Consider the following 26,907-nt stretch of genomic DNA (forward strand, 5'->3'; position numbering starts at 1 on the left):
TTTTCCTGATTCATCCTGTTTTACTTCTCGTAAAAGAGGTGCTTGTCTAGGTTGCGTTGGAATGGCTCGGTCAATTGACCATGACTGGGAGAGGTCAATTTCATCCCCACCTTATGAGCCTTGGGATCATGACTTTGGCCTTTGTCATGTCTGTGACAATCAAAGTGGTTTCACGATCTTGGGACTTAAGAAGGACTCTAGAGTTACAATTGTTCATGACCTTGTATTGAATCCTATAGATTAAAGCGGTTGGAATGGAACCTTCTTTCATGTTGAGACCATGAATTCGGATGTTTAGGAAAAGAGAGTCAAGAATGTTAAGGTCTAACAAATTGACCGTTTTGTTCGGAAAATAATTGAAGTAAACCGGACCGTGTCCTAGACTTGTTTCAACTGTTCCTATTAAGAAGTATTGGAAGTCATTGTGTCTAATATCTCTAAGACACATGAGGATGCAGGCATTCAAAATTTATTATTAACGTTGTATAGTTGTAACGTTACAAAATGAATAATTAATTTATATAAAATAAATGTAAAATAATTCAAATTTTATACAATACTCTTCCGTCCATTTTTGATAGCTCATACATATTTTAAAAAAAATATCATAAATATTTTGTTAGCTCATTTTTTTAAAATTATTTTGCATAGAATAAAATAATTTTTTTATTTTTTAATTATTAATTATATAAAAAATATTATATTTAAAATTTGAGTACATAAATATTTATATTTAAATTTAATCTTATTTTTTTAAATAATTTCGTATTAGATAATATTATTTTTTAATTTTTAAATTATTAATGATATAAAAAAGTATTGTATTTAGAATATCTTATAACCTAATTTTTACTTTGTATTTAATATTACTTAAAAAATCTTATAATCACATATTTATTACATTTAATATTACTCAATATAAGATAAGATATTTTTTAGTTACTTTGTATTGATTTTTTAATTATCTTTTTGAAATATTTTTTTATTAAATCAAAATTATCCCAAGAGGTAAATTAAATTTTACACTCCACTAAGTAATGATGTTAAAAATAAAACATAAAAAATAAAAAAATGAGGTACCTACCAGCAGTATGAGACTATGAAGTGGAGAGAAGAGAAGAGGCAAGTAGCAATGTTTTTCTTCTTTCAAGACCCAAGTCTCAATGTAAGAAAACCTCCATGTTTTGAAGAAAAGGAATATTAATAAATTAATAATAGTTTTACGACAAGGAGAATGATTATTGCCAACACAGCACAGCACATGAATATTGCAAAACAAAAGTGAGAATCATGAAGGGCCTCAAAATAGAAGAACCGCAGCATAAATAAAAACAAAAGAGTAATTGATGATGGGAGGAGAGAGAGAGTGAGGTAAGGAATGGTTAGGGTAGGGGGGAAGGGAAGAGAAGGAGGTGTTTCCTGAAATAACAGTATAACACTGATGGTGGCTTCAGACCCAATCCAAACAATCATTGCAAATCTTTGGATGGCCTAGCCCACCATCATTTTCCAAAACTCTCTAGGGGTCACGACCCATTATTGTCCCTCTAATATGTCCATTATGCCTCATCTTTTTAATTTCCACATTTGCCCCTTCCCCCTCTCAAGAGCCTATTATCAGAGCAAGAAAGTGTGAGTGGTTCTCCAAATACAAGGTCAAGATATTGAAATTAAAATATAAAACACAGAAATATAAAATTAATATTTATATATTTTATTTGATGATAAATTAAATATAAAAAATAAATTATAAAAATTTAGTTTTTTTATTTTTATACATAATATTTATAAAAAAATATAATAATAAAAAATATAACTATAAAAATTTGATAAAAATAAAAAATTATGTCTTTTATTAAAAGATATAAAATATACTAATTTAGTGTTTTAGAATATAATGTGTATCTATGTCTTATTTGTTTAGCAAAATTTTGTGTTTTATATCTTAATCTCAATATTGTGTGACCGTAAATAAATACATCTTAAAAAAGTGAAAAGAATTCCGCTAGGGAGACAATGGACTATTTGTACAATGTGTATAATGAATTATTGAGTTACAAAATGAACATCCCTTGATAATAAACATCTTCCCAAAAACTTGATTTTGGGGTTCACCAAGAATCGAATTCTTAACCTTTTGGATCTAACGCTCTAATACCTCGTCATAGTACCACTCATCCTAAAAGCTTCAATTAAAAAAGATAACACTAATAATTATATCTCTAATACTCCTTAAACCTCCATTGTATACATTGTATAACTATTCTATTGGCTCTCCATACTTTCCCAAGTGAAAAATATAATTTCATTTATATCATAAATGCAACTATTTTGGCCTGGCTTGGGATTCACTAAGAATCGAATTTTTGACCTTTTAGATCTAGTGCTTTAATATCATGTTATGATACCACTTATCTCAAAAGTTTCAGCTAATGAGAAAAGGTAACACTAATGATTATATCTCTACTACATAAACCTCCATTGTACACATTATACAAATATTCTATTGGTTCCTTATACTTTTCCTTTTTAAAAAAAAATTAAATTTAAAATTATTCAAGAAACAAAGTTATTGCTGTGTTCTAATATAGTACTAAACTGGTTCAAATTTCCATTGCAGCTGATAAAATAATAGTAGGCCTTGAGAAATAATGATTCATATGACGCCATAAACCATAAGCAGCCATCATAGAAACAAAAACATGAAATCTTTTTTAGGCTCCTAACGAGCCGCCTTCTATGCTTACACATGCATGATTGTTGTGTCAGACAGAGGAGGGACACCTCTCCCCACCCCATCTTCCCCTCCCTCCCTCCCTTTCTTTCTTCTTCTTCTTCACCTTAATTATCTGGACTTTTTTTCTATAAATAAACACTTGCATTTTTTAAGACTCATCATCTTCCTTCTATTGATCTCATACTCAAGTTTGTTTTCTCCATTGCTCAAGCTCTTCTTCATTATCTAGCTTCCAATTCCTTAACAAGGTGAACTCTTTTCTTTCCCCAATATATATGCCACCTTTGTTTCTGTCTTCTATCTTCTCCCGCATTTTTTTATTTTCTTCATGATCACAACGTTGTTTGAGACCCCATTTGAGGTTGTTGCAAGTTTGCTCTTCTTTCTGTCTCTGTTTCTTTTATCTAAGTGGTCACTATTTGATGCATATATAGGCTTTACATTTTCTTGTGTGTAGAAGGAATGTTTAGCTTTGGAATATTAATTTCAAACCTTTCTGTCTATGTGGATTCCGTAACATTTTGTCTTCCCATTACTTATTACTCCAATTAATTAGTGCTAAAAATGAGAATGTTTTCTTTGTCTTGCTCTAGCTACTATCTAAGATAATGTTATATACACATATTATATTGTTACTCTTAACAACTTTTCGCCATGATAATAAACAACTATATGATTATAAAATTTAAACTCCTCCAATATGGTTATATTATATAATACAACATGCATAAGAGCAAGAACTTTGTTTATTACGTAGACACACAAACACATAGAAGATCTTCCTATGAAGCTTGTCTCTTTTATGTGTCCCCTTTATCCTTTTCTTCTCTCTTGGGTCAGCCGAAAGAAACCATTTTTTTCCCCATTGCTTTCAAATGAGTGAAGATTTGGCACAAATGTTAATACTCCAACCCCTGTTCATTAGTGAGGACAACCCATATGGTGTTAATATTATTTGAGATGGTGGTCCAAAAAGACTTCTATCTCTACCTTCCATTTGCCTTTAACTGCTTCCATTGGCTTCTTCAATTAGGCGTCATAATTATATCCACCAAAGCTATTTCATAAAGCAACAACATATTCCGCAAGGAAGCTTGTACAGTATACATATATATAATTGTCGTTCACCCCCTTTTAGATTTTTTCCAATCTTATTATTATTACCATGCTACTACTATTTTATTTTTTATAATGATTGCATTGCCACTCTTTTTCTTCTAATCCCACGAGCTCTCTTCTTTTCTTGTTTTCAATCATACTCACATCTGTGTTCTTCTCGATGAGGTGGAGATTTGTGAACATGTATAAAAAAAAATAGTAGTCCGTATTTTATGCTCAATAGCTGAATTATCATTGCTAGCGCTCACTGTTTACCCACCTATATTAATTCACTTTTATATCAATAAAAGTAATCATTTTTAAAACATGAATGGTTAGTTTCGAAAATAATGAAATTTTTTATACCTAGGAGTAGGTGGTTAATTTTAAAAAGGAGTGTATTCTAGAAAAATATATTTTGTATTTAACTCATTTTTAATGTATAATTTGTATTTTAACATATGTTTTATATATAAATGATTAATTTGATTGTTGATTTTTAGAATATACATACATAAGATGATTATTTTAAAAATCAATCATTTATGTATTTTATTTTACTTGTAACACTTTTAAAAGAATAAAAAGTTGAGTTAAGTATTTTCATGAGCATGAAGATTTGTGTAAAAAATGTTTATATTGACAGAACATTCAAATAAAAAGAAAAAAGAAAAAAGTTTGTGTCATATCTAAATGGGGTCCATTATTATTAATATAATGGTAGCTAGCATAGCATTATTTTTGCAGATAGCCAGTTACTAGTCCTCCTAACTATTATTTATTGAGATACCAATACCAACCTTAATAGCAGTGTGTTGTTTGTTGTTTTTGGATATAGCAATGGAAAGAGTGAATTCAGATTTGTACTACCAGAACTGTCATATTATGAAAGAGAATGAGAGGCTAAGGAAGAAAGCACAACTTCTCAACCAAGAGAATCAAGCACTGCTCTCTGAACTCAAGCAGAAGCTTTCAAAGGCTAACAACAACAACAACACCAATGATGATCCTAGCACCACTCTTGATCTCAGTGTTGGATCAACCTCATTCTCTCATCAGAAAAAAGCTTCCAGTTCCAGAAATTAATTAATTAATTAACCAACTGAGAGGCTTTTTTTTTTTCTTTTTTGGGGGTACAGTAATGGTTGTAGTCTCTGTTCCATAGGAAAACGAACACTAGCATGCATTTTCTCTGTCAGAGGTACTATAATTAATTTCTTCTTATATTTCAATGCATTCATCATATCTTTTGTATTAGGGGTTCGGTTCGGATATGCATGTGAATTCTTGATGTTATTATTATGTTGATGGGAAGGAAAATAATATATAATTATAACGCTTTGTGTTTCTCTCTTATCTCTATCTATTCTACTACCATTTATGTATTGGATCTGATTATTATTCCGTATCAATCGGTAACAAGATTTTTCTTATACTTAATTATTAATCAGATTAAGAGAACAGATAGATAATGCAGCAGCTTCTTATTCCTTCTCTTAGAAATCTAGTGGTTCGTTATGCCACTGAGTTTAATTATTATGGTTTATTCATTTGTGCTTTGAAACTGGCTATTATAACTAACTACGCTCGTTTGTGGTATAACAAATACGATTGTCTAAATCAAAGATCTTAGAGATAACTCATTTCCATGACACAATGCATATATTAACATAAGATCATCAATGCAAACTTGCAAAGTGGGTCATAGTGGGGTTAAAGTGAGTATTCTAGAGAATAGAGACTTGATGGAGAGAGAAAATAATAATAATAAACAGTGCTATATTCTTTTGAATACTCAATGAAGGAAGGAAGACAGAATGGCTAATCGTTGAGATTTTGTTTGGAGAGAGCATCTAATCAACGCTTACGTCTGCAAGAGATTCACGAATCAGAAGTCAATGAGTGTTCATTATGTTTGGGAATGTGGCAACCAGAAAGGGAGAAGAAAGTCTTGCATACATATCATGTCATATTAATTAATATATAGATAGAAGTATTAGAATTTTTTTAAATAAATAATTTAAATATTTTATTTATGAATATATGCATTTTGTTGGAGATTTACCAATTTATATCTTAGAAAAAATTTTACCTGTTCCAACCACTTTACTGGAACACTGCTATATCAAATACGAATCGATTATAGGTTAAATTTTGGTCAGCTAGTATGTATTGCAATACCAGAAAGATCTCTGGAGTGAAGACTAAAAAGATGGAAAGAATAGTGAACAAGTGACTATGTTGATACATATATGATGAACAGAATAGTTTGAAATTGATTGAGTCAAGAAATGATAAAAAATCAAATAAAAAATTAAATAAATTTCTTTTATATTTAAAAATTTGAGTCAAATAAAAAACTTCTTAATAATAACGTCTAAATTTAGTTAAAATTCAATGGCAACATAATTTTTTCTTTTATTTAAAAATAGTTTTTATTTTATTTAAGTATTAGAATAAAATTCTTTTTTAAAGAAGTATATAATTATCAATTAATTAACATAACTAAATTTGTATAAAGTTTGTGAAATTGACATGAAAAAATTATGATAATTTTAGTTTATTCATTATTAGTTTAAATTGCATAAACACAATGAAAAATTATTTGAATATATATATATATATATATATATATATATATATATATATATATATATATTACCTTATGCATATGATTAGTGTTACATTATTAGAAAATGGCATGAACTTAATTTATTAGTATTAATTAGTGATAATAAATTTGAATAATATTAAATCTTTTTTAATATATTATTAATTTAAGTGTAAAATAGAAAGAAAAGTAATTTAAGATGATTAAGTAAAATTTTATTAGTTGAGGTGTGACAATAGCCTCATTTTTCATATAGTAATAGCTGAATAGTTAAATAAAAACTACACTTATAAAATTATAAAAAAAAACTATAAAAGAGATCATTAACCTTTCTTATTTTAAATATATTTTATGGCAATTAATTTTATAAATTCTAAACTCTAACACTACAAAAAATGTTAAGTAGTATTAAATTTATTGACAGATTTATTTTTAAAAAATTCACCGGTAATTAATTTATTGTTGGAATAAATTTGATGGTATAAACAGCGTCAAAAATTATTTATTGGTAGATTATTTCATCCGACGCTAATTACCGACGAATTTTATGTCGGATTTTGCAATTAATATGATGAAAATAAGTGATTGATTACCATCGAATTTTTTTACGGTAACTTTGGCGCCATATTCTGTTTTGTGGAACCCATTTACTTTCGAATTATTTTGCCGGTAAATTTGACGGTATGCAATTTTTTTTGCATAATTAGTAGTCAAATTAAAATTTTTGTTTACAAAATTAGGACAAAAATTCTAAATACCAGAAATCAACTAATGATTTTATTAAATATTAAAAGTATGAATATAATAAAAAGTTAAAAAGAAGTAAAATACAACGAAATAGACATAAAATAAATTAAATTTTTGAACCCTATGGATCCTAGTAATCATCATCATCACCGTCTTTCCCCTGTTGAGGCGACAGACTAGGTGCTGATGTCGATGCACCACCAGCAGCGGCACCGCTGGTACCAGCAGTGCCGCTGCCTATAGCGCACATATGCTTGTTGCACACTGCCATATGGTCTTGCAAACGCTTTAGCCGCTCCAACTACTCCGTTAGTTCCAACCTGATGGCAACGGTGTCTCCCATGCGTACAAGAAGCTCGTTGTACCTTTGCTCAGATTGCTGAGCTTGTTAGTGAAGCTTCTATGTGAGCTTCTACACCTCCTCTCTCAAATTGACAATTTTCTCGGAATCGACAGGATTGCTGACAGGAAAAGAGACATAGAAAGATGAAACCACCAATGTGGAGGTATGAAAGTCTCTGGCAAAGAACGACCCAATCCGTAGACGCAATTCTTGTAGGGCTCAGAGGAAGTCTCGCGCCAATCCTTATCAGGATCAACGACTGAGGTATCAGAGCTGGGTTCATTCCCACTAGGTTGAGATTGCTAGGTCGCAGCCTCCAATCTCGGCATGTAGACCTCCTGTGTAACATATGTTGTGATTAGGATGATAGTTAATTGACTTTAAACCGAATACATTTTAAACATAGAATTAATACATAATGAGCCGTAGACTATAATACCCTTACTATCAGAATGTGATGAGTGGATATTTTATATCCAGTTTAGTACTATTTTCATAGTGTTTTTAGTTATATTTTGCTAAGTTTTATTATATTTTAGTAGGTTTTAGTACAAAATTTATATTTTGGATGCTACTTTGAGCTTTTGTGTTTTTCTTATGATTTTAGGTGATTTTTGGGTGAATTTGGCAAGTTTTGGCAAAGTCTGATTTAGAGGCAAAGAAAGGATAGCAGATGCTGTCAAAGCCTGACCTGTATGCATTCCAACGAACATTTCTTGAACTATAGAGGTCCAATTGACAAGATCTCAATGGAATTGGAAAGCTAACTTCCAGAGATTTCTAGCAATATATAATAGTTTATACTTTTCTTTGGAAAGAACTACCCAAAACGGGTGTTGAACACCCAATAGAATGAATAACGAGAGTGCATCACATGTTCCAAGAGAGTATATGGGCTAATTGGGATACGTGACATATAATCCCGTTAGTAATGGGTAAATGAGATCTCTGTGGTGCTAAGGCTAGAATCATAAAGCATCATTCTCCAATCCAGAAGATCCGACCTTGTCTGTGGCGTTTTGAGTAGGATCAACAAAAGGAGAGTCGATTGCACGAGCTTGATCTTTGGCTATAGTGAAGCACTTCAGCTAACTTGATGAGAGGACATGAGTAACTCAAATACAGTGTGGAGCTATAGTTTAGGGAGATTAATTTAATGAGAGGACATGAGTTAGTCACTTACAGCTTTGTCATTAAATGAATCATTCATTATTGAATTAATCAGTAAGAAAAGTTAATCCAGAAAGATAAAGCATCTCCGAAGCCTTAACTGAATTCTCATCATTGTTTTTTTGTTATTTCTTTATTGCTTTCTTCACTTATTTTATGCGCATTCAACAACAACCATATTTTTATTCGCCTAACTAAGATTTGCAGGATAACCACAGCTTGCTCAATCCGACAATCCTCGTGGGATTCAACCCTCACTCACCTGGGGTATTACTTGGACGACCCGATGCACTTGCCGGTTTAGTTGTGCGAATCACAAATTCGCACACTAAGTTTTTGGCGCCATTTCCGGGAATTGTTCGAGATGGACAAACTAACGGTTGTCTTGCTGCTTAGATCAGGTATTTTTATTTGTTTCTGTTTAATTATCTTTCTCTTGATTTTTTGAAAATTGTTCTTGTTTTTCTTTATTTTTGTTCGAATTTTCTGTGTTTTCTCTTGCTTGATTTCAAAATAAACTTTTAAGTATGGTGTTTTTTAGTGTTTTTCTCTCTTTTTTTTTTTTGAAATTTAAGTTGTTTGATTTCAAAATCTTTAAGTTCAGTGTCTGTTTAGTGTTTTTCTTTTCTTTTTAATTTCAAAAACATATATATTTATTTTTGAAATTATTTAAATTTTAATTTCAAATTTTAAGTTTGGTGTTATCTTTTTCTATCTTTTTGAACTTCAAAATTTTTTAAAACACTTTTTCTTTAAATTTTTGAAAATCTTGTAATATTTGAATTTTAAGTTTGGTGTCTCAATAGTAATCTCTTTAATTTTATTCTTTATCTTGTTTATCTTTGAATCTTTATCTTATCTTTTTCTTTGACTTTCAAAATTTTGTTATCTTATCTTATTTCAAATTTAAAATTTAAAATTTTAGTATCTTGTTAGTTTTGCTTTCTTTTAAAATTTGAATTTTAAAATTTTAAAATTTTTAAAAGTTATCTTATCTTTAACTTAAAATCAAAATTTAAAAGTTTAGTATTTTGTTAGTTTTTCTCTTTTTCAATTTTGAATTTCAAAATCTCTCTTTGACTTTCTCTTTTTAATCTCAAAATCTTTCAAAATCAAATCTTCTATCTTAAAATTTTAAAATCTTATCTTATCTTGTTTGACTTTTTTCTTCCAAATTTAAATTTTAAAATCTTTGATTGACTCTTTCTTTTTAATTTTCAAAAATTTTTAAAATCAAATCTTTTATTTTATTTTCAAATCTTGCTTTATCTTATTTCAATTTTGAAAGTCTAGTGTCTTTTAATATTTCCTTCTTCTTTTTAAATTTCAAAAATTTCAATTCTTCACTTTTTCTTTTTAATTAATTTTCTTTCTAAAAAATTTTCAAATCCTATCTTATCTTGATCTTTGATCTTGATCTTATCTTTTTCTCTTGATTCTTAAATTTTTATATCCTATCTTTATTTTAAATTCAAATTTTAAAAGTTTAGCTTTTTGTTAGTTTTTTCTTCTTTAATTTTGAAATTCAAAATCTTTAATTGACTTTCTCTTTTTAATTTTTCAAATTTCTAATTATTATTTTTCTATTTTTTATTATTTATTTATTTTTGAATTTTTATTAAAACAAATCTTTTTTTGGGTATCTCAATGGGAGTTTTCTAAACTTTGACATAGAGACTCCCCACTTTTCTTTGTTTCTTGACTATGCAGGAACACTAGAATCACTATGTATCTAGATGGAGGTGCACAACCCAGAAGAACCTTGGGATTTTACTCAGCTCTCAATGCTGATTTCTATAGAAGAAGCATTAGTATACCTCCTATTGGAGTAGATCATTTTGAGCTCAACCAAGAGTTGTTCTTCCTAGTGCAATAAAATTGCCATTTTCATGGACTCCCATAGGAAGACTCCAATAAATTCATCTCTGACTTCCTGCAGATCTGTGATACTGTAAAGACCAATGGAGTAGATCTTGAAGTCTACAGGCTGATGCTTTTCCTATTTTCTGTAAGGGACCAAGCAAAGAATTGGCTTCGCAACCAACCCAAGGGGAGTTTGAACACTTGGGATAAGGTTGTTGACAAGTTCCTGAACTGGTTCTTTTTCCCAAGGAAGTTAACTAAGTTGAGGATAGATATTTAGACCTTTAAGCAAGGAGAAAGCGAGTCCCTCTACAATGCTTGGGAGAGGTACAAGCTGATGCTTAGAAAATACCCGACATAAATATTTTCAGATTGGGTTAAGCTGGATATTTTCTATTATGGACTCATAGATATGGCCAAGATGTCCCGGGATAACTCTGTTGGTGGTTCAATACACATGAAGAAGACAGTTGAAGAAGCTCAAAAACTCATTGAGACAGTCGCTAGCAACCAGCATCTATACTCATATAGCGAGACTTCAATGAAAGGAGAGGTCAAGACAGTGTCCACAGAATCTAACCTTCCGAAGCAAAGTGAATCATTAACCCAGCAACTACACTCTCTCACACAACAGTTGCTAAGTTTGAAAAAAGTGTTGTAGGAGACCCGAGCCTCCAACAAGAATATAGAAGTACAGTTGAACCAGGCTGAACAAAATTTGTCTAAATAGATAAGAGAAGAGTGCCAAGCTATGTTGGTTGAGGAGTGAAAGGACCCTGAACAACCAGCCCTAGAACATTGGAAAGCAGGGGGAAGAGAAAATGGCAGAAGATGAACAAGCTACAACTCAGAGCACCATCAAGGGCGCTGAACGCCCAGAAAGGGATAACCAGGGTCTCCAACACCCAGAAGGGAACAACCCTGGCGTTGAACGCCAAGAAAGAATCACCAAGGGCATTCAACTCCCAGAAAGGGGGGGAGGGGACAACAGACACATCAATTCGGGAGACACCTCCCCTAGACAATTTGACCACCCTTCCTCAGTCCCTAGGAGTGCCCACCCTGCACCACTCATGGCCCTTGAGTACAAGGCCAAGTTACCATACCCTCAAAGACTCTAGAAAGCAGAAAAGGATAAGCAATTCACCAAGTTCTTAGAAGTTTTCAAGAAGCTGCAGATCAAAATCTCCTTTGTAGAGTGATAAACCCCATTTTTAGGGTTTATCTTGTGCTTAATTTAGTAGATTTTATCCATTATTCTCACACTTATTCATATAATTCGCATGTTTTACATTTTCCTTCCCAATTTTGTACTATGAGTGAAAACATGCTTCTTTGGCCTTAAATTAGCTAATTTTAATCATTTCTTATTACCATTTGATGCTGTGATATGTTTGCTGAGTGTTTTTAGGGTTTATAGGGCAAGAATGGCTTAGATGATGGAAAGGAAGCATGCAAAAATCGAAGGAACACAAGAAATTGAGGTTTTGGGAAGCTGGCAGCGATGCGCACGCGTGGTATGATGCGTACGCGTGACTGGCACAGGATACAAGCGACGCGTACGTGTACACGTGACCAAGTTTTGATTCAGCGATGCGTACGCGTGACAAAGCGTCACGTGCTGCATATATCAAAAAATACTACAGTCAATTTCTGGGCTCTTTTTGGCCTGTTTCAAGCCCGAAAACACAGATTAGAGGCTACAGAGTGGGGAAATCAGGGATTTACTTCTCATTCACATAATTTTATGTTTTAGATATATTTTTCTAGAAAGAGAGAGGCTCTTAGGGTTTCTCTTTTCAATTTCTTCTCAAATTCAGGTTCAATGTTCCTTTAATTTAGTTTTCCTTTACTCTTGTTTGTTCTAGCATCTTACCTCTTTTAGTTTACTTGTTATTGCTTCCGTTTGTTTACTTCATTATTGATGCATACTTGCCCCTTTGATTTAGATTAATGCAATTCATATTTTTATGTTATTATTCCTTCTTTAATTATTGGTTATTGTTGTCTTGCAGTTGGATATCTTAGATTTTATTGTCTCTTATTCATTTTCTATGTTTTTATTCTGTGCCTTCCAAATGTTTGATAAAATGCTTCGGAGGATTTTAATTTAGATTTTTATGTTCTTAACTTGGATTGATCAATTAGAGACTCTTGAGTTATCAAAAGTCTTTTGTTGATTGGTAATTGAGACTTGCTAGTCGGCTTAAGCTTCACTAAATCTGGTCTTTGATTTGGACTTGTGAACTTAAGTTGATTTTACTCACTTGACTTACCTTCATTGTTAGAGGTTAACTAAGTGAAAGCAAAAGGCAATTACCATCACAATTGATGATGATAACGAGGATAGGAATTCCAATTCTCAATCCTTGCTAGGACTTTTTCTTAATTTTTATTTTACTTCCTTGTTATTTATATTTCTTGTCTCCTATTTCAAAACCCAAAAAGACATAATCTCATAACCAATAATAAACTACACTTCCCTGCAATTCCTTGAGAGACGACCTGAGGTTTAATACTTCAATTAATTTTATTTGGTTTGCTTAAGTGACGAACATGTTAAATTTGATTAAGGTTGAATTGTCGGTTTAGAACTATACTTGCAACGTAATATTTTGTAAAAATCTTTACCGACAATTTTTTCCCCACCATAGAGGCTCTTGAACAAATGTCTTCATATGCTAAGTTCATGAAGGAAATACTGAGTAACAAGAGGGATTGAAAGGAAGTAGATACAGTGGTGCTTATTAAGGAGTACAGTGCAGTCATTCAGAGGAACCTTCCCGAGAAACTTAAGAGACCTCTCACTCTTCCCAGTGACACAATGCCTACCCCAAGCGTAGAGTGCAAGGCCAACATAATGGATGTTGAATCTGTACCAAAGGAGGAAGTGCAAGCTGCTAAAGATTCAGAGGAGAGAGAAGCTCCAAAAAAGGCTATGATTACACTGTTACATTCCTCCTCTATGACACCTACTCAAGAGCTTGAAGCACCACACCCTCAGAAGCCCCAAAAGGAGACAAAGGACGAGCACTGCTCACAGTTCTTGGAAGTCTTTAAGAAGCTACAAATTAATATTCCTTTTGCTGAGATTTTGGACAAAGGTCTCTTTCTAATGGACAAAACCTCATTGATGCTGAGAGAGGCAAATTGGTGCTGAGGTTACATAAGGATCACATGGTTTTCAAGGTCTTTAAACCTCCAAAACCCCCCTGACAAAGGAGGTACTTGCATATAGAGTACAATACTGAAGCCTCCCCCCTTGGTGGAAACTTATACAGTTTTCCCAGATATTAAACCTAAGTTTGGTGTTGGGCAATCACTAGTCACCAAGAAGGAAGGTCTCAAGAGGAAAATGCATAGAGGATGGAGAAACAATCCAACCCCTACCTTAACAAGCAAGGAAAATCAAGCTGATAACAATAAAAGAAAGCTTGTTAGGAGGAATTCAAATTCAAGGGCACTATTCTCCTCTTCTTCTCCCATGGAGTCATTTCTTTTAACAAACTGGAAGAGAGGAAGAAAGTCAATAATCAAGTGTCGAGCTAATGACAGTAAAGAAGCGCTTGTTGGGAGGCAACCCAACCATAAGTATCTTATAGTATTTTCTTCTTTTCTAATTTATTTCTATTATTTTAGTTTGATTTCATATTATTTTATAGTTTTCTTAGATTTTCTGACATTTGTGATCATTTGTAGCCATTAGTTTTAGTTTGAGTTTTGAATTATAGAGAGAAAAACACTTACTTTTCTCTAGGATTTTGATTTCCTAGTTTTGCTTTGGATTGGATCCTGAGAGAGCCACTACTACCTTCAATTGAAGTCACCATCTTTATAGTTTACTTCTCCAATAACTCAATTACTCTATTACATTTAATTGCTTTGAGTTCATGTTTGGATCTTGTTATTTTTGAATTTTATTAATGCAGTGAAGTATTTTTATATTTATCTTTATTGCTTGTTTGATTCGTGTTAATCATTGTTCATGCCAATTTTGATTTAACTAATTTTTCATCTTTATCATGTCTTTAATTTACTCCTATTATGTGTTTATGAAAATGGCATTCATGTTAATGGAGTAGACCTTCCAACTTGGCTTAGGGGTTGATTAATTGGGGTCCTTTGAGTTGTGACCCTCAAGTATTAATCTGTAATTGGACATTGCTGGCTAGCTCAATTCTCACCAACTCTAGTCATTCACCGCGAAGTGACTAGAACTTGTGAGCTAGAGTCAATGAAGCCACTTGACTTTCCTTCAATTGTTAGAGGATAACTAAGTGGGAGCAATGAACCTTTACTTTCATACTTGAGAAAGATAACAAGGATAGAAATCCCAATTATCTCCCCTAACCAAGGCTTTTTATTTTAAATACATAACACCTCTTGTTTTATTCATTGTTTTAATTCTTAGCCATTTATTTTCCCGTTCTAAATTTCAAAAATTTTCAGGAAAATCCTTACCAATAATTTACATTCTGTGTCAACTCTTTGGGAAACGACTCATGATTCTACTCCCGGTTATTTATTTTTAATTGTGACACATTCTAAATTGATAGTGAACTTTTCTTCGGTTAAGGCTGTACTTGCAACGCTATTTTTCTCAAAAATTCTTAACCGCGTGCGCGTCGACCACGCGTGCGCGTCATCGAAATTTTGCGAGCCACGTGTACGCATTGAGCATGTGTACGCGTCGGTCAGATTTTGCAATACCACGTGAGTGCGCCAACTTTTACTCGCCAATCCTAGCTATATGCGGCCACGTGTGTGCGTCGCCACCAATTCTCCAAAGCTTCATTCTTCATGCCCCTTCCACTTGTGCATGCTTCCTTTCCATCTTCTAGGCCATTCTTGCCCTATAGATCCTGAATCCACTTAACAAACATATCACGACATCGAATGGTAATAGAAAAGGATTAAAAATTGGCATTTTTGGGTTAAAGAAGCATATTTTAAACCATGAAGCAAAATTAGGAAGGAAACACAAAACCATGCAATTTATATGAATAACTGTAAAAAATATTGATAAATTATCCTAAATTCTACACAAGATAAACCCTAAATTGGGGTTTATCAAACCTCCCCACACTTAAACCAAGCATGTCCTCATGCTAAAAATTGAAAGACCAAAGAACATAGGAGAATGAGGTTTATGAAATTCAATTTACCTACATGGATGCAACTAATGCAAATGCTTCTATCTACTTGGGCAAAAGTGAATCAAGTTCCAAGAACACACATGAACGAGTAGGGATAAGGTAATATGATAATTCATGACCTCTACCAATTCAAATGTCAAAATGACGTGCAAACAACTTGCAAGAAGAAAGGTCGTGAAAGTCGAAAACAAGGAGTTGAGCATCGAACCCTCACCAGAAGTGTATCCGCTCTATTCGCTCAAGTGTATAAGGTTGATTCACTCAATTCTCTTCTAATCATGCTTTTCAAGATTTATTTTTCATCTAAAAATCAACAGTTATTCGGTGCATGCATACATTCATCATGATGTCTTATCTTTAGGTTATAATGGGGCTAGGGTAAGGGTAAGGATGCATATATGACCAAGTGAGCTTGAAATTTGCATCTTTGATTAACCTAAGCTCTCACCAAACACATATAATAACCTATACAGTTCTAATACACAACCTAACTACCCATTTATTCACTTTTCACACACTCATGCATTCTCTTTTAATTCACAACCCATATGCATTGGTTATTATTGGCTTCTCCTTGGGGCATTTTGTCCACGTTTTTATTACTTTTTTCTATATATTTTTCTTTCTTTTATTTTTCTATTTCTTTTTCTACATTTTTTTCTTTTATTTTTCTCTTTTGTTTTTTTTATGAGTTATATACAATGGTACCAATGCGTATGGTCTAAACATTCAATGCATGAGTATGTACCCAATTCCCAATATTTTCACTAAACATACAAAAATACACTTTTACCTCTACCAATGTTCCCAAGCTTCCCTCCCGCTTAAATGACACATTATCACTAGCCTAAGCTAATTAAAGATCCAAATCAGAGGACATTTATTGTTTTTTAGTTAGGGGTAGTGATATGCTAAATTAAAGAACAAAAATGGGGTTGAACATAGGCTCAAAATTGGCTAACAATGGTAGATCAAAGGTAAGGCTATTTGGGTAAGTGAGCTATTGGAATAACGGCCTCAATCATCTAAATGCATTCATACACAAAATAATGGACACAGAGAATCAAACAAATCAAGGATTGCAATCATAGAAAGAGAATAATGCACACAAGAATGGAAATAAGTGGTTATATGATGTAACCACATAATTAGGCTCAAAAATCAAATGTTTGTGTGTTCTTAGCTCAAAAACCTTTTCCAAAATTAATTCCTTCAAGTAAGTTTAACACAAAAAAAATTTTCAAATTCGTAGGGTGCCCTAAAAACTGTTTCTTGGAAAACCAGTTATCACCCTAACCAAGTAGTACTAACAAGAAATAACTACCATGCAAAAAGTCTTTAAATGCAAAAACTAACTATGCAATGCAAATTATCCTAATTGGCGAAAGAAAATTAAGATTTGGATGTTGAAAAGAAGGGTTGTTACCTACGGAAGTCGGTAAACGACCTCCCCACACTTAGAAATTTGCACGGTCCTCTGTGATATTAATGATGATCTAAGTGGGTCCGGGAGTGTCACTCGCAATGGCCATAGGATGGTTAAACAAGGACGTCTCCATGTTCACCTCTTGATTACTTATTTGCCATGATCCGAAGTGGACTCCGGAGTGTTGGTTTTCGCCGTAGGTGGGTTGGTGAATCTTGTGGGAACTTCCTTTTCTGCCTCATCAGTGCGGCTAGAGTTCTTCAACCGCTTAACAAATGGTTTGACCTTTGAGGAAGTTTTCCCCTTGACGGTTGTTCTTTGAGTTGCTCTCTTTGTAGATGGCTTTTTGGAGGTCTTTTCCTTTCTTTTTCAATGGCCATCCTAAAAAGGAAAAAAGAGAAAAACATTAAGCTCAGAAAGACAAAAATCAGAATTAATATATTGCAAGTGAAGATTAATGCCACAAAGAAGTTAAGTATCTTAAAAGCATGGTAGCTACTACATGCAGGTAAAACAATGAAATGATCAAGGAGGCACATCACTAGCATGAGATACAAGAGTGAAAAAAGCATGCAAATACAAAGCATGAGAAGAATAAACTCAAGCATCGATAACAACAATGACAAACACATGCAAGAATGATGGAAGTCATAGAAAAACTATTGGCTCAACTAACTCCAAGACAATGAAATCTTGAAATTGAAGAATGTGAGGTTAGAGAGCATTGAACCAATAATTCTTGCATGACACTACAAGCATAGCAAACCATAAACAATGAGCAATTGATGATGAAAAACTATGGAAATGACGCTCAATGCTCATGTAGCGCAATTATTGTGAAAAAGAGGCACCAAGTTGAAAGAGAAAGGTCAACAATGAACAAAGATGTCATTGGCTCTTTTTCACAAATACTTGGTGTGCAAAGTGTAAATAACAAGCAAGTTTGATGAGTTCAAGGGGAATATTCCCCAAAATAAAATGTTATCTACCATAGCACAAACAATCCAAGAGATATGACACTCTTAGCAATAATCCACCAATTCAAAAAGCAAATGAGATTCAACACCCATACAAGAAAATAAAAGGAAAGAAAAGAAACAAGAGTGAGCAAACAAACAAAAAAACAACAAAGTTAAAAATGCAACCAAGAACAGAGAGAGTAGAGTAATTAAATGCAATAGTAAAGAAAAGTTTTAAAAAGAAACAAAAGAGAAAAAGAGAAATGCAACCTTGAAAGGAGGAAGAAAGTGAGGTTGAGTATAAGTGAGAAAAGGAGAAGAAAAAGGGGAAGAAAAGAGGAGAGAGAAGATGTGGGACCACCGGAGATGGTGGTCGCCAGTGGTAGTGGGCGGAGAAGAGGTGGGTAGGAGAAGGAAGAAGAAATGAAGAAAGAGTAGAAAAAAGAAATGGAAAAAGGAGAGAATAGGGCAGCGTGCCCTGTTAGCTGCGTCAGACATGCGACGTGCGCGCTTCACCCATGCCTACGCATGGCCAGCATAAAGAAAGGGGATGCATACGCGTCATCTGATGCGCATGCGTGGGCCCAAAATGTGCTTTTCGCACAAAGGCAATACTACTCTAGCGCAACTCTCTGGTTTTTGTACCAGGAGTTGCAACATCAGCAAACAACGCGTACGCGTCGTTCACGCTCATGCGTGGGTTTGCAAAAATGACCATTGATGCGTACACATCACAGACATGCATGCGTGGGAGGGATTGTGCTTCTAGCATGAAATTCGCACAATTCCATCACAACTCTCTGGTTTTTGTACCAAGAGTTGTGGCATTGAAATCGATACGTACCCATCATCCACGCTTACTCGTGGAACGCCCCTTCTTTTTTTTAAACATGAGGAAAGACAATTATAACACAATCTTGGCAGTCATTGAAGCTAGATACTTCAAAACACTTAAAATTTGATGCAATACTCAAAATTAAGCATTTTCTTCAAAATTACAATTTAACCAAACCAAGATCAAATGAAATCCTCATGAAGACTCTAACAAGCTCAACAAAATCAAACAAAATCATGCACACTTAAACAAATTCAACAAAATCAAACAAAGAATCTAAAACTACATGCAAGAAATTATGTACAAGGAGGATCATACCATAGTCGGGTGTCTCCCACCTAGCACTTTCCTTTAACGTCCTTAAGTTGGACGGTCATGAGCTTACGATCATCTCTTCTTTTTGTTAGCCTTGGTAAGAGTGTTCTTCAAGGAAAGATACTTTCACTTGTCAATTGAACCATGATTGGGTGCCTTGTTTCCTTGAGAATGTGGAAGTTGTGGATCCATCCCCTTTTCCTTGCTAAGTCCTCTTATACCCAAGTTTCTATTGACGCTTGCCTCATCATTACTCCCAATGTATTCTTCAACTACATCATCTGCAACAATGTCACAACCAAAAATTGAGTGGACCTCTAGAGGTTGCCTCATAGTTTCCTCCAATTTGAACTTCACCACTTTCCCTTTGGCTTCAAATGAATAATCCCCCGAAAATACATCTAATTTAAACCGGGATGTCTTCAAGAATGGCCTCCCAAGTAAGATAGAGGATGATCTATTCGAATCAATAGGAGGTGTCTCTAGGATATAAAAATCCACCGGAAAGATTAAGTCCTGAATTCTCACCAATACATTCTCAGCAATACCTACAAATGAAATTATACTCTTGTCCACAAGCACAAACCTAGCTCTGGATTGCTAATAAACCCCAATTTTATGGTTTATCTTGTGCTTATTTCGGGGGATTTTATCAACTTTTCTCACATTTATTCAATAAAATAGCATGGTTTTATAATTCTCCCTGATTTTGTGCTTAAGTGTAAAAACATGCTTTCTAGGCCCTTAAATTGGTGATTTTGATTCACCTCAATTCCATTCGATGCCTTGATATGTTTGTTAAGTGATTTCAGGTTTAGAAGGCAAAGATTGGATTGAAGGAATGAAGGAAAAGCATGCAAAGTGGGAGAACTCATGAAGAAATGAAGGAACCGTAAAAGCTGTCAACCCTGACTTCTTCGCACTCAATCGACCATAACTTGAGCTACAGAGATCCAAATGAGACGGTTCTAGTTGAGTTGGAAAGCTAAAATTCGGGGCTTCAAAATGACATAAAATTTGCCATAGTTGCCTAGCGCCTAAAGATGCGTACGCATGTATGACGCGTACGCATGGGTTGCTGCACGTGAATCATTAAAAGCAACTCGTGGCTAGCAATTTCTGAAGCATTTTGGGCCCAATCCAACTCATTTCTGATGCTATTTCATGCAGAATTTAAGCTTGGGCAAAGGGGGAGCAATTGTTTGGAGTTCTTGCATCATGTAGCTTAGTTTCTAGAGTGAGAAGCTCCCTCTTCTCTCTAGAATTAGGTTAGATTTAGGTTAAATTCTCTTAGATCTAGATTGAATTCTTGTTCTCATCTTGTTTCTTCTACAATTTCTTGTTCTACTACTCTAATTCTCTTGGTTCTCTTGTTAATTTTACTTTTATGTCTCTTTTATGTTCATAAATGCTCATGTTGAATTTGGATCTCCATTAATGCAATTTGATGTTTGATGTTTATTTGATTGTTGATTTGAGTTGTTATTATTGTTTCCTTGCAATTGGTAGTTGGTAGATTTATTATTCTTGCACTTTTATCATGCTTTCCATTCATACCCACCAAGTGTTTGACAAAATACTTGGTTGGGCTTTAGAGTAGACCTTGAGCATTCTCGGCTTGGAAGAGTAATTAGGCAATCTTGAGTCATTAATAATCAACTATGTTGGTGATCTAGAGTTGTTAGCTAATATTGTTTCTATTGACGCTAATCTTTTGCTAATTCAATTAGTAAGTTGATTAGGACTTTTGGATTGAGATTAGCCAGTCTTATTAGACTTTCTTTGAGTATGAGGATAACATGATACTTTCCTCCATCGTCGGGGATGACGTAATAAGATAAATTCTTGTTTATTATTGCGATATGGTTGATTAGTCTTGTTTGACGTTTTCCCTATGTGATGATAATATGATACCTTCTTCCATTTGCAGGAGTTGACTAAATAGGATGAATTAATCATTGTATGACTAGGATAGAAAGCATATGTTCTCGATCCTTGCCATGAATATCTCTCTTTATTACTTACTTTCTTTAATTGCTTGCTTGATTTACTTTTCTTGCCCATTTAATTGCTAGTTCAATTTACTTTTCTTGTCATTTAATTTCTTCTCCTTTTATAAATCAAACCCCCTTGTCCCTTTATAGTCAATAATCATTCACTTTATTGCAATTCCTTGTGAGACGATCCGAGGTTTAAATACTTCGGTTAATTTTCATTGGGGTTTGTACTTGTGACAAAACTAAAGTTTAATTTGATGTGAGAGTTGTTTGTTGGTTTGGAGCTATGCTTACAACGAAGTTCTTATATCTACAAAAGAAATTCTAGACCGACAACAGTTTTTACTACCAAATTAATGGCACCGTTGCCGGGGAGTTGCAATGGTGCTATGTTATTGGCTAATGTACATATTGTGAATAGCTTGATTTTTGGTTTGTTTGTTAGTTTTTGCTAGTTGTAGGATTTTGCTCTCTTTGTTTCTTATTAATACTTGTTTTTACTTTCTCTTGACACTATGAATTCTCATCCTTTTGGCTATGAGTGTGGTTCTAACTATGTTGTAGGAGATGGAAATTACAATGGTAACATGCATCAAGGAAGGAACAACCAAAGATGGGAGGAGTCTCAAGCATTTGATCAACTTCCATGGCAACAACCTCGACCAATGTACTATGAGCAAGAACCACCCCAAAATGCATATCAATCTAATGTATGTGATGATACTCATTGTGGTTGTCAACCATAATCATCATATGCATATGAGCCCCCTCTTCAATATAGCCCTTCACCATACTCATAAGCCTCATACCACCATTCACCCCATATCCACCATACCAATCACCATATGAACCATATCTAGAGCCACCGCTATTCCAACACCAATACTCCCATGAACCACAAAATCCACACACACCACCTCAAGAATTTCACCAATATGAACCACCTTCCCACTACAATACCCTTCCCTCAAATAATGAATCCTCTCTTCCACTACCGCCTCCCAATGAAGCCATCATGCTAGAACTAGGAGATCTTAGATCTTATATCCTAAGGCAACAAGAGGAGACGGAAAAGGAGTTCAGGGAGATAGGAGCCAAGATTACTATCATGGTAGAAGCCATTGGCAACATAGTCTCATCCTGCCTAAGCTTGCGCGATCAAGGTACTCCCATTGTTGAATGTGGAGAAGCAACCAAAGAGCTTAGTAAGGGAGTGGAATTGTAGTTCCGAGGTGAAGAAGAGGAGTTAAAACAAGAAGTGCAACAAGAGGAGGAGGAGGATATTATTGAACAAGAGGAAGTAGTGGTTGGCACCTTAGGATATGTTGAGTACATAGAGGAATCACAAGTTGAAGAACATTCTTCCATGGATTTTGAAGTTGATGTTGAGGAGGAGAGTGCACAACCTCCAAGGCACAATGTAATTGAAGAATTGAAAGAAGTGTCCCAAGTAATAGGCCTTCCTATTTATGATGATTCCGCACCAACATATGATCCTTTTGAGTTTGAGGAATCCTTTCCCACTATACTTGGAATTGATGATGAGGTAGATTTCACTCAACCTCCTATGTATGATTTGAGTGACGGGGAAGAGCTAGAGGACATTGGTGAAGAAGAATGTGACATTGAGGAAGCGTGGCAAGAGGTAGAGCTTGAAGAACCTTGCCAAGTGGTGGAAGCCTCTAGAAGATGATGGATGGGAGTGGAACCTGCTCTATCACGACCATTGGAAACTTCTCCACCTAGGTTGCCATCTAATCCTTCATTTGAGTGGGTAAAACTTCTAACTCTTAGCTTTATTATCCCACTTGAATTTGGTTTGCTTGAGATGGATGGCCAACTTAGGGCGCTTTGCGAAATTAAGCGTAAGAGGAGGATGTTTAGTGGTTGGCGTTGTAAGTCTAGGCTCATTATGGTTAAAGCTTCAAGGAGAAAGGGTTGGACTAATGCTTAATTTGATGGGTCTAAGAGGGTAGTTTGGTGCTTCTATGAGAATTCATCTTTCTTGCCACCCAGAGAAAATCACCATGATCAACTCAAGGACAGGTGTGAAAACAAAGTATGGGATCCCGGATCACACAAGGAAGATCAACTGTGGTAGCCCATAGTTTGTGGAGAACTCCATCAAGGCTTGGAGTTATTAACTTTGGAAGATAGAGCTTATTGGAAGTTCAAGCATTAGTGGATGTTCTAGGATGGATTCAAGCACAAGCCACCTTGATGAGAGCTTCCCATAAGTCCAACTTAAAGACAATAAACAAAAGTGCTAGGTGGGAGACACCCCACCATGGTAACATCTTTCCCTTTTTATCTTTTGTACATATTGGTAAAATAAGTATAATTCCATGTTTTGTTTAGTTAGTTTAGTTTAATTGGAAGTCTAGTATGTTAAATAAGGTTTTATGATGTTTTGGTAATTGTTTGGAGGTTTGGAGTGCTTGGTTTGGTGCAAGAACATAAAAAAAATTTGAAAAACAGAGCACCGACCCACGCGTATGTGTCGTGCCCCAAGTATTTTCGACCATCCACACGCACACGTACGCGTGGATCTAGAAGTTTCACCGCCTAGCCAAAAACCAGAGAGTTGTGCCTAACGTGTGCCAAATCTGTGTCCGAGACAAAATTCAACACACGCATACGCGTCGACTCTCTGAATTGCCATGCACGCATACGCGTGACCCGCGCGTACGCGACGCTTCCATTTCATCACTCCACGCTTACGCGTCCATGACATGCACGCGTGGATTACCCTGTTTCACCCACCTTCTTCTCTTCTCCTCCTTCCATTTCTTCCTTCTTCTCTTCTCTTTCCACCCTTCAATCATCATCCAACATTACCAAACACCATCCATAACCATTTCTTTTAGTTATTTAGTTACTTGTTTAATTAGTTTAATTTTTCATTTAATTTTCTATTTTTCATTATAAGTGTTGGATTACTAATTTTGTTGCTAATTCTTGCTGCCTATTATTAACTGAATGCTATTTTAGCATAATTTTTTCTATTTTTCATTGTTGGATTCATTAGTTGAGGTTACATTTGGTTACTTGGTTTTGGATTTTCATGATTAACATTTGTGAATACCAAGTACATGTCACATTGCCTTTAAGCTTCTTAACTCTTTTGATTTGCATGTTTTGGCCACCATGCATTCATCATCCATTGCTAGGCAATTGTATATTATCATTGCATTTTTTTAGGTGATGCTTGTTTGTGATTTACCCTTATTCACATCACTTATTTCATGTATTAAGATTGTAAAATTGTGAAATTGGATCTAAAGTTTACCTAGTGACATATTTTTTAGCTTTGTAAAGCTTTGTGGACCATGCTTGCTATTTGATTGATTTTCACTTCTATCTTCCTTTTCCTAAGTTTCATAGCATCCATGTGTTCACTTCTATGTCACTTAGGTGTTGCAACAACATCAATATGTGTCATTGATTGTTATGTATGTTTTATATACCATTTTGTTTACTAAGTCTACTTACATATCAATCAATGTCCATGCATTATCCAATTTCACAATTGCTTGAGTAATTGCTTGAATGCTTTCATGCTTCTTTACTACTTGTTTGGTTGACTTAACCTACAAGTCTTTTGAAGTACTTCAAGCACACTAGAATGAGTGAAGTGCATACCTCCTTTGTGTAATTGTGACATGGCATTCTATGATAATGTGTGTGTTCTAAACATCACTTAATTTAGAATTCACATACTTGTTTCATTAATGTCACATTAACTGACTCACTCAATTCTAGTGATCCACCTCATTCCAACAATTTACGCTTCCTTGCTTTCATGTTTTCTCTTTTTACGGTGTTATTTTCTATTTTTCATGAATGATGCACCATAAGCAAAACGGAAGCGGGAGAAGAACACGCAGCATCGGTTGACCTACTAGCTGAAGGTAGCAACTCGGAGAGTCGCCGTACTCCCATGCTCATTTTTGAGTGCACCGAGGACGGTGCAAACTTTTAAGTGTGGGGAGGTCGTCCGACCACTCGGCGTTTTTGGGTAACAAGTTTCTAATCAACACTTTTGTATTTCATTTTTGGATTTTTAGTTCCATTTTCTTGCATTGCATATATATATATATATATATATATATATATATATATATTAAGCTTAGTCAAAATCGTGATATTTTCCAAGGATTTTATCTATAGGGCACCCCAATTGATTGAAAAATTTTTTTTTTTAGAACTTGCTTGAATTATACAATTGTGGATCATGTTTTTGAGCTAAGAACACAAGCATGTGAGATTTGAGCCTAATTGTGTGGTTACATCATATAGCCACTTATTTTCATTCTTGTGTGCATTATTCTCTTTCTATGATTGTAATATTTGATTTGTTTGATTCTATATGTCCATTATTCTATGTATACATGCATTTATATGATTGAGGCCATCGTTTCAAATAGCTCACTTACCCAAATAGCCTACCGTTTATCTTCCATTGTTAACCAATTTTGAGCCTATGTTTAACCCAATTGTTCTTTATTTTAGCACATTACAAGCCTAAAGCGAAAAATAATAAAAGTCCCTTGTTTGGATCTTTGATTAGCTTAGGCTAGTGAGAGTACTGATCATTCAAGTTTGGGAGAGTTGGAAACATTGGTTGGGATGAAAGTGTATTTTTGTATTTTTGTCAAAATTTTGGGAATTGGGTACATACCCATGCATTGAATGTAAAACCATATGCATTGATACTTTGGTATATATTTTATTGTAAAAGAAAAAAATAATACAAAATAAAGAAAAAAATATATATATGAAAAGAAAAAAATAGAAAAAAAAAGAAAAAGACAAGCAATAAGAAGAGGACAAAATGTCCCAAGTAAACCTAAATAAAAATCAATACATATGTGTGGTGACCAAAAAATAGAATGCATGAGTGTGTGGAAAAAGTGAAGAATGGGTAGTTAGGTTAGCTTTGAATTGTATAGGTTGTTATATAGGTTAGGTAGGAAGCTTATGTTAATCAAAGATTCAAATTCTAGTCCACTTGACCATATGCATCCTTACCTTGACCCTAGCCCCATTACAACCTATGGGAAAGCCCTCATGATATTTATATGCATGCATGAAATAATTGTTGATTGTTAGATGAAAAACAAATCTTGGAAAGTATGATTAGGGGAGAATTGAGTGAATCAACCCCATAAATTTGAGTGACTAGAGCGGATACACATCCGGTGAGGGTTCGATCGCTCAATTACATGTTTCTACCCATGATCATCTATTCTTGCAAGTTTGTAAAATCTTTCAATAATTCAATTCAATTGTGGGTTTGATTTGACTACTATGGCTTTAGCCCTTGTACTTATATATGTATTCTTGAAAGTTGACTTATTTTGACCAAGTAGTTGCATTCATTTAGATAGATTGCATGTAGATAGGTTGCATTTAGGTAGTTTACATTGAATAAATGTTGATACCTTTGCTTCTTTCTTGAGCTTAGCATGAGGACATGCTTAGCTTAAGTGTGGGGTGTGATGACAAGTCATCATATACCCATTTTTCAAGCTAATTTCACTTGTTTTATTAGTCTTTATGCACTTTCTTGCATCCTAAGTAAGTGATTTGGAATGAAAATGCACAACTTCTTTAAATCAAGCAACTACCATAAAATTGATGCTAACTC

At 34.1% G+C, this 26,907-nt stretch overlaps 1 long non-coding RNA gene across 1 annotated transcript; it reads left to right on the forward strand.

Annotated features, from left to right (window-relative positions):
- Positions 1 to 2,655: 2,655 nt before the first annotated feature.
- LOC112696690 (uncharacterized) lies at positions 2,656 to 5,184 on the forward strand. The gene is made up of 2 exons (XR_003150843.2): positions 2,656 to 2,985; positions 4,674 to 5,184. It is a non-coding gene; the product is annotated as an uncharacterized lncRNA (long non-coding RNA).
- The last annotated feature ends 21,723 nt before the right edge of the window (positions 5,185 to 26,907 follow it).

This window comes from Arachis hypogaea, chromosome 6, assembly GCF_003086295.3.
Source record: "Arachis hypogaea cultivar Tifrunner chromosome 6, arahy.Tifrunner.gnm2.J5K5, whole genome shotgun sequence".
In the NCBI taxonomy this organism is placed as follows: Eukaryota; Viridiplantae; Streptophyta; class Magnoliopsida; order Fabales; family Fabaceae; genus Arachis; species Arachis hypogaea.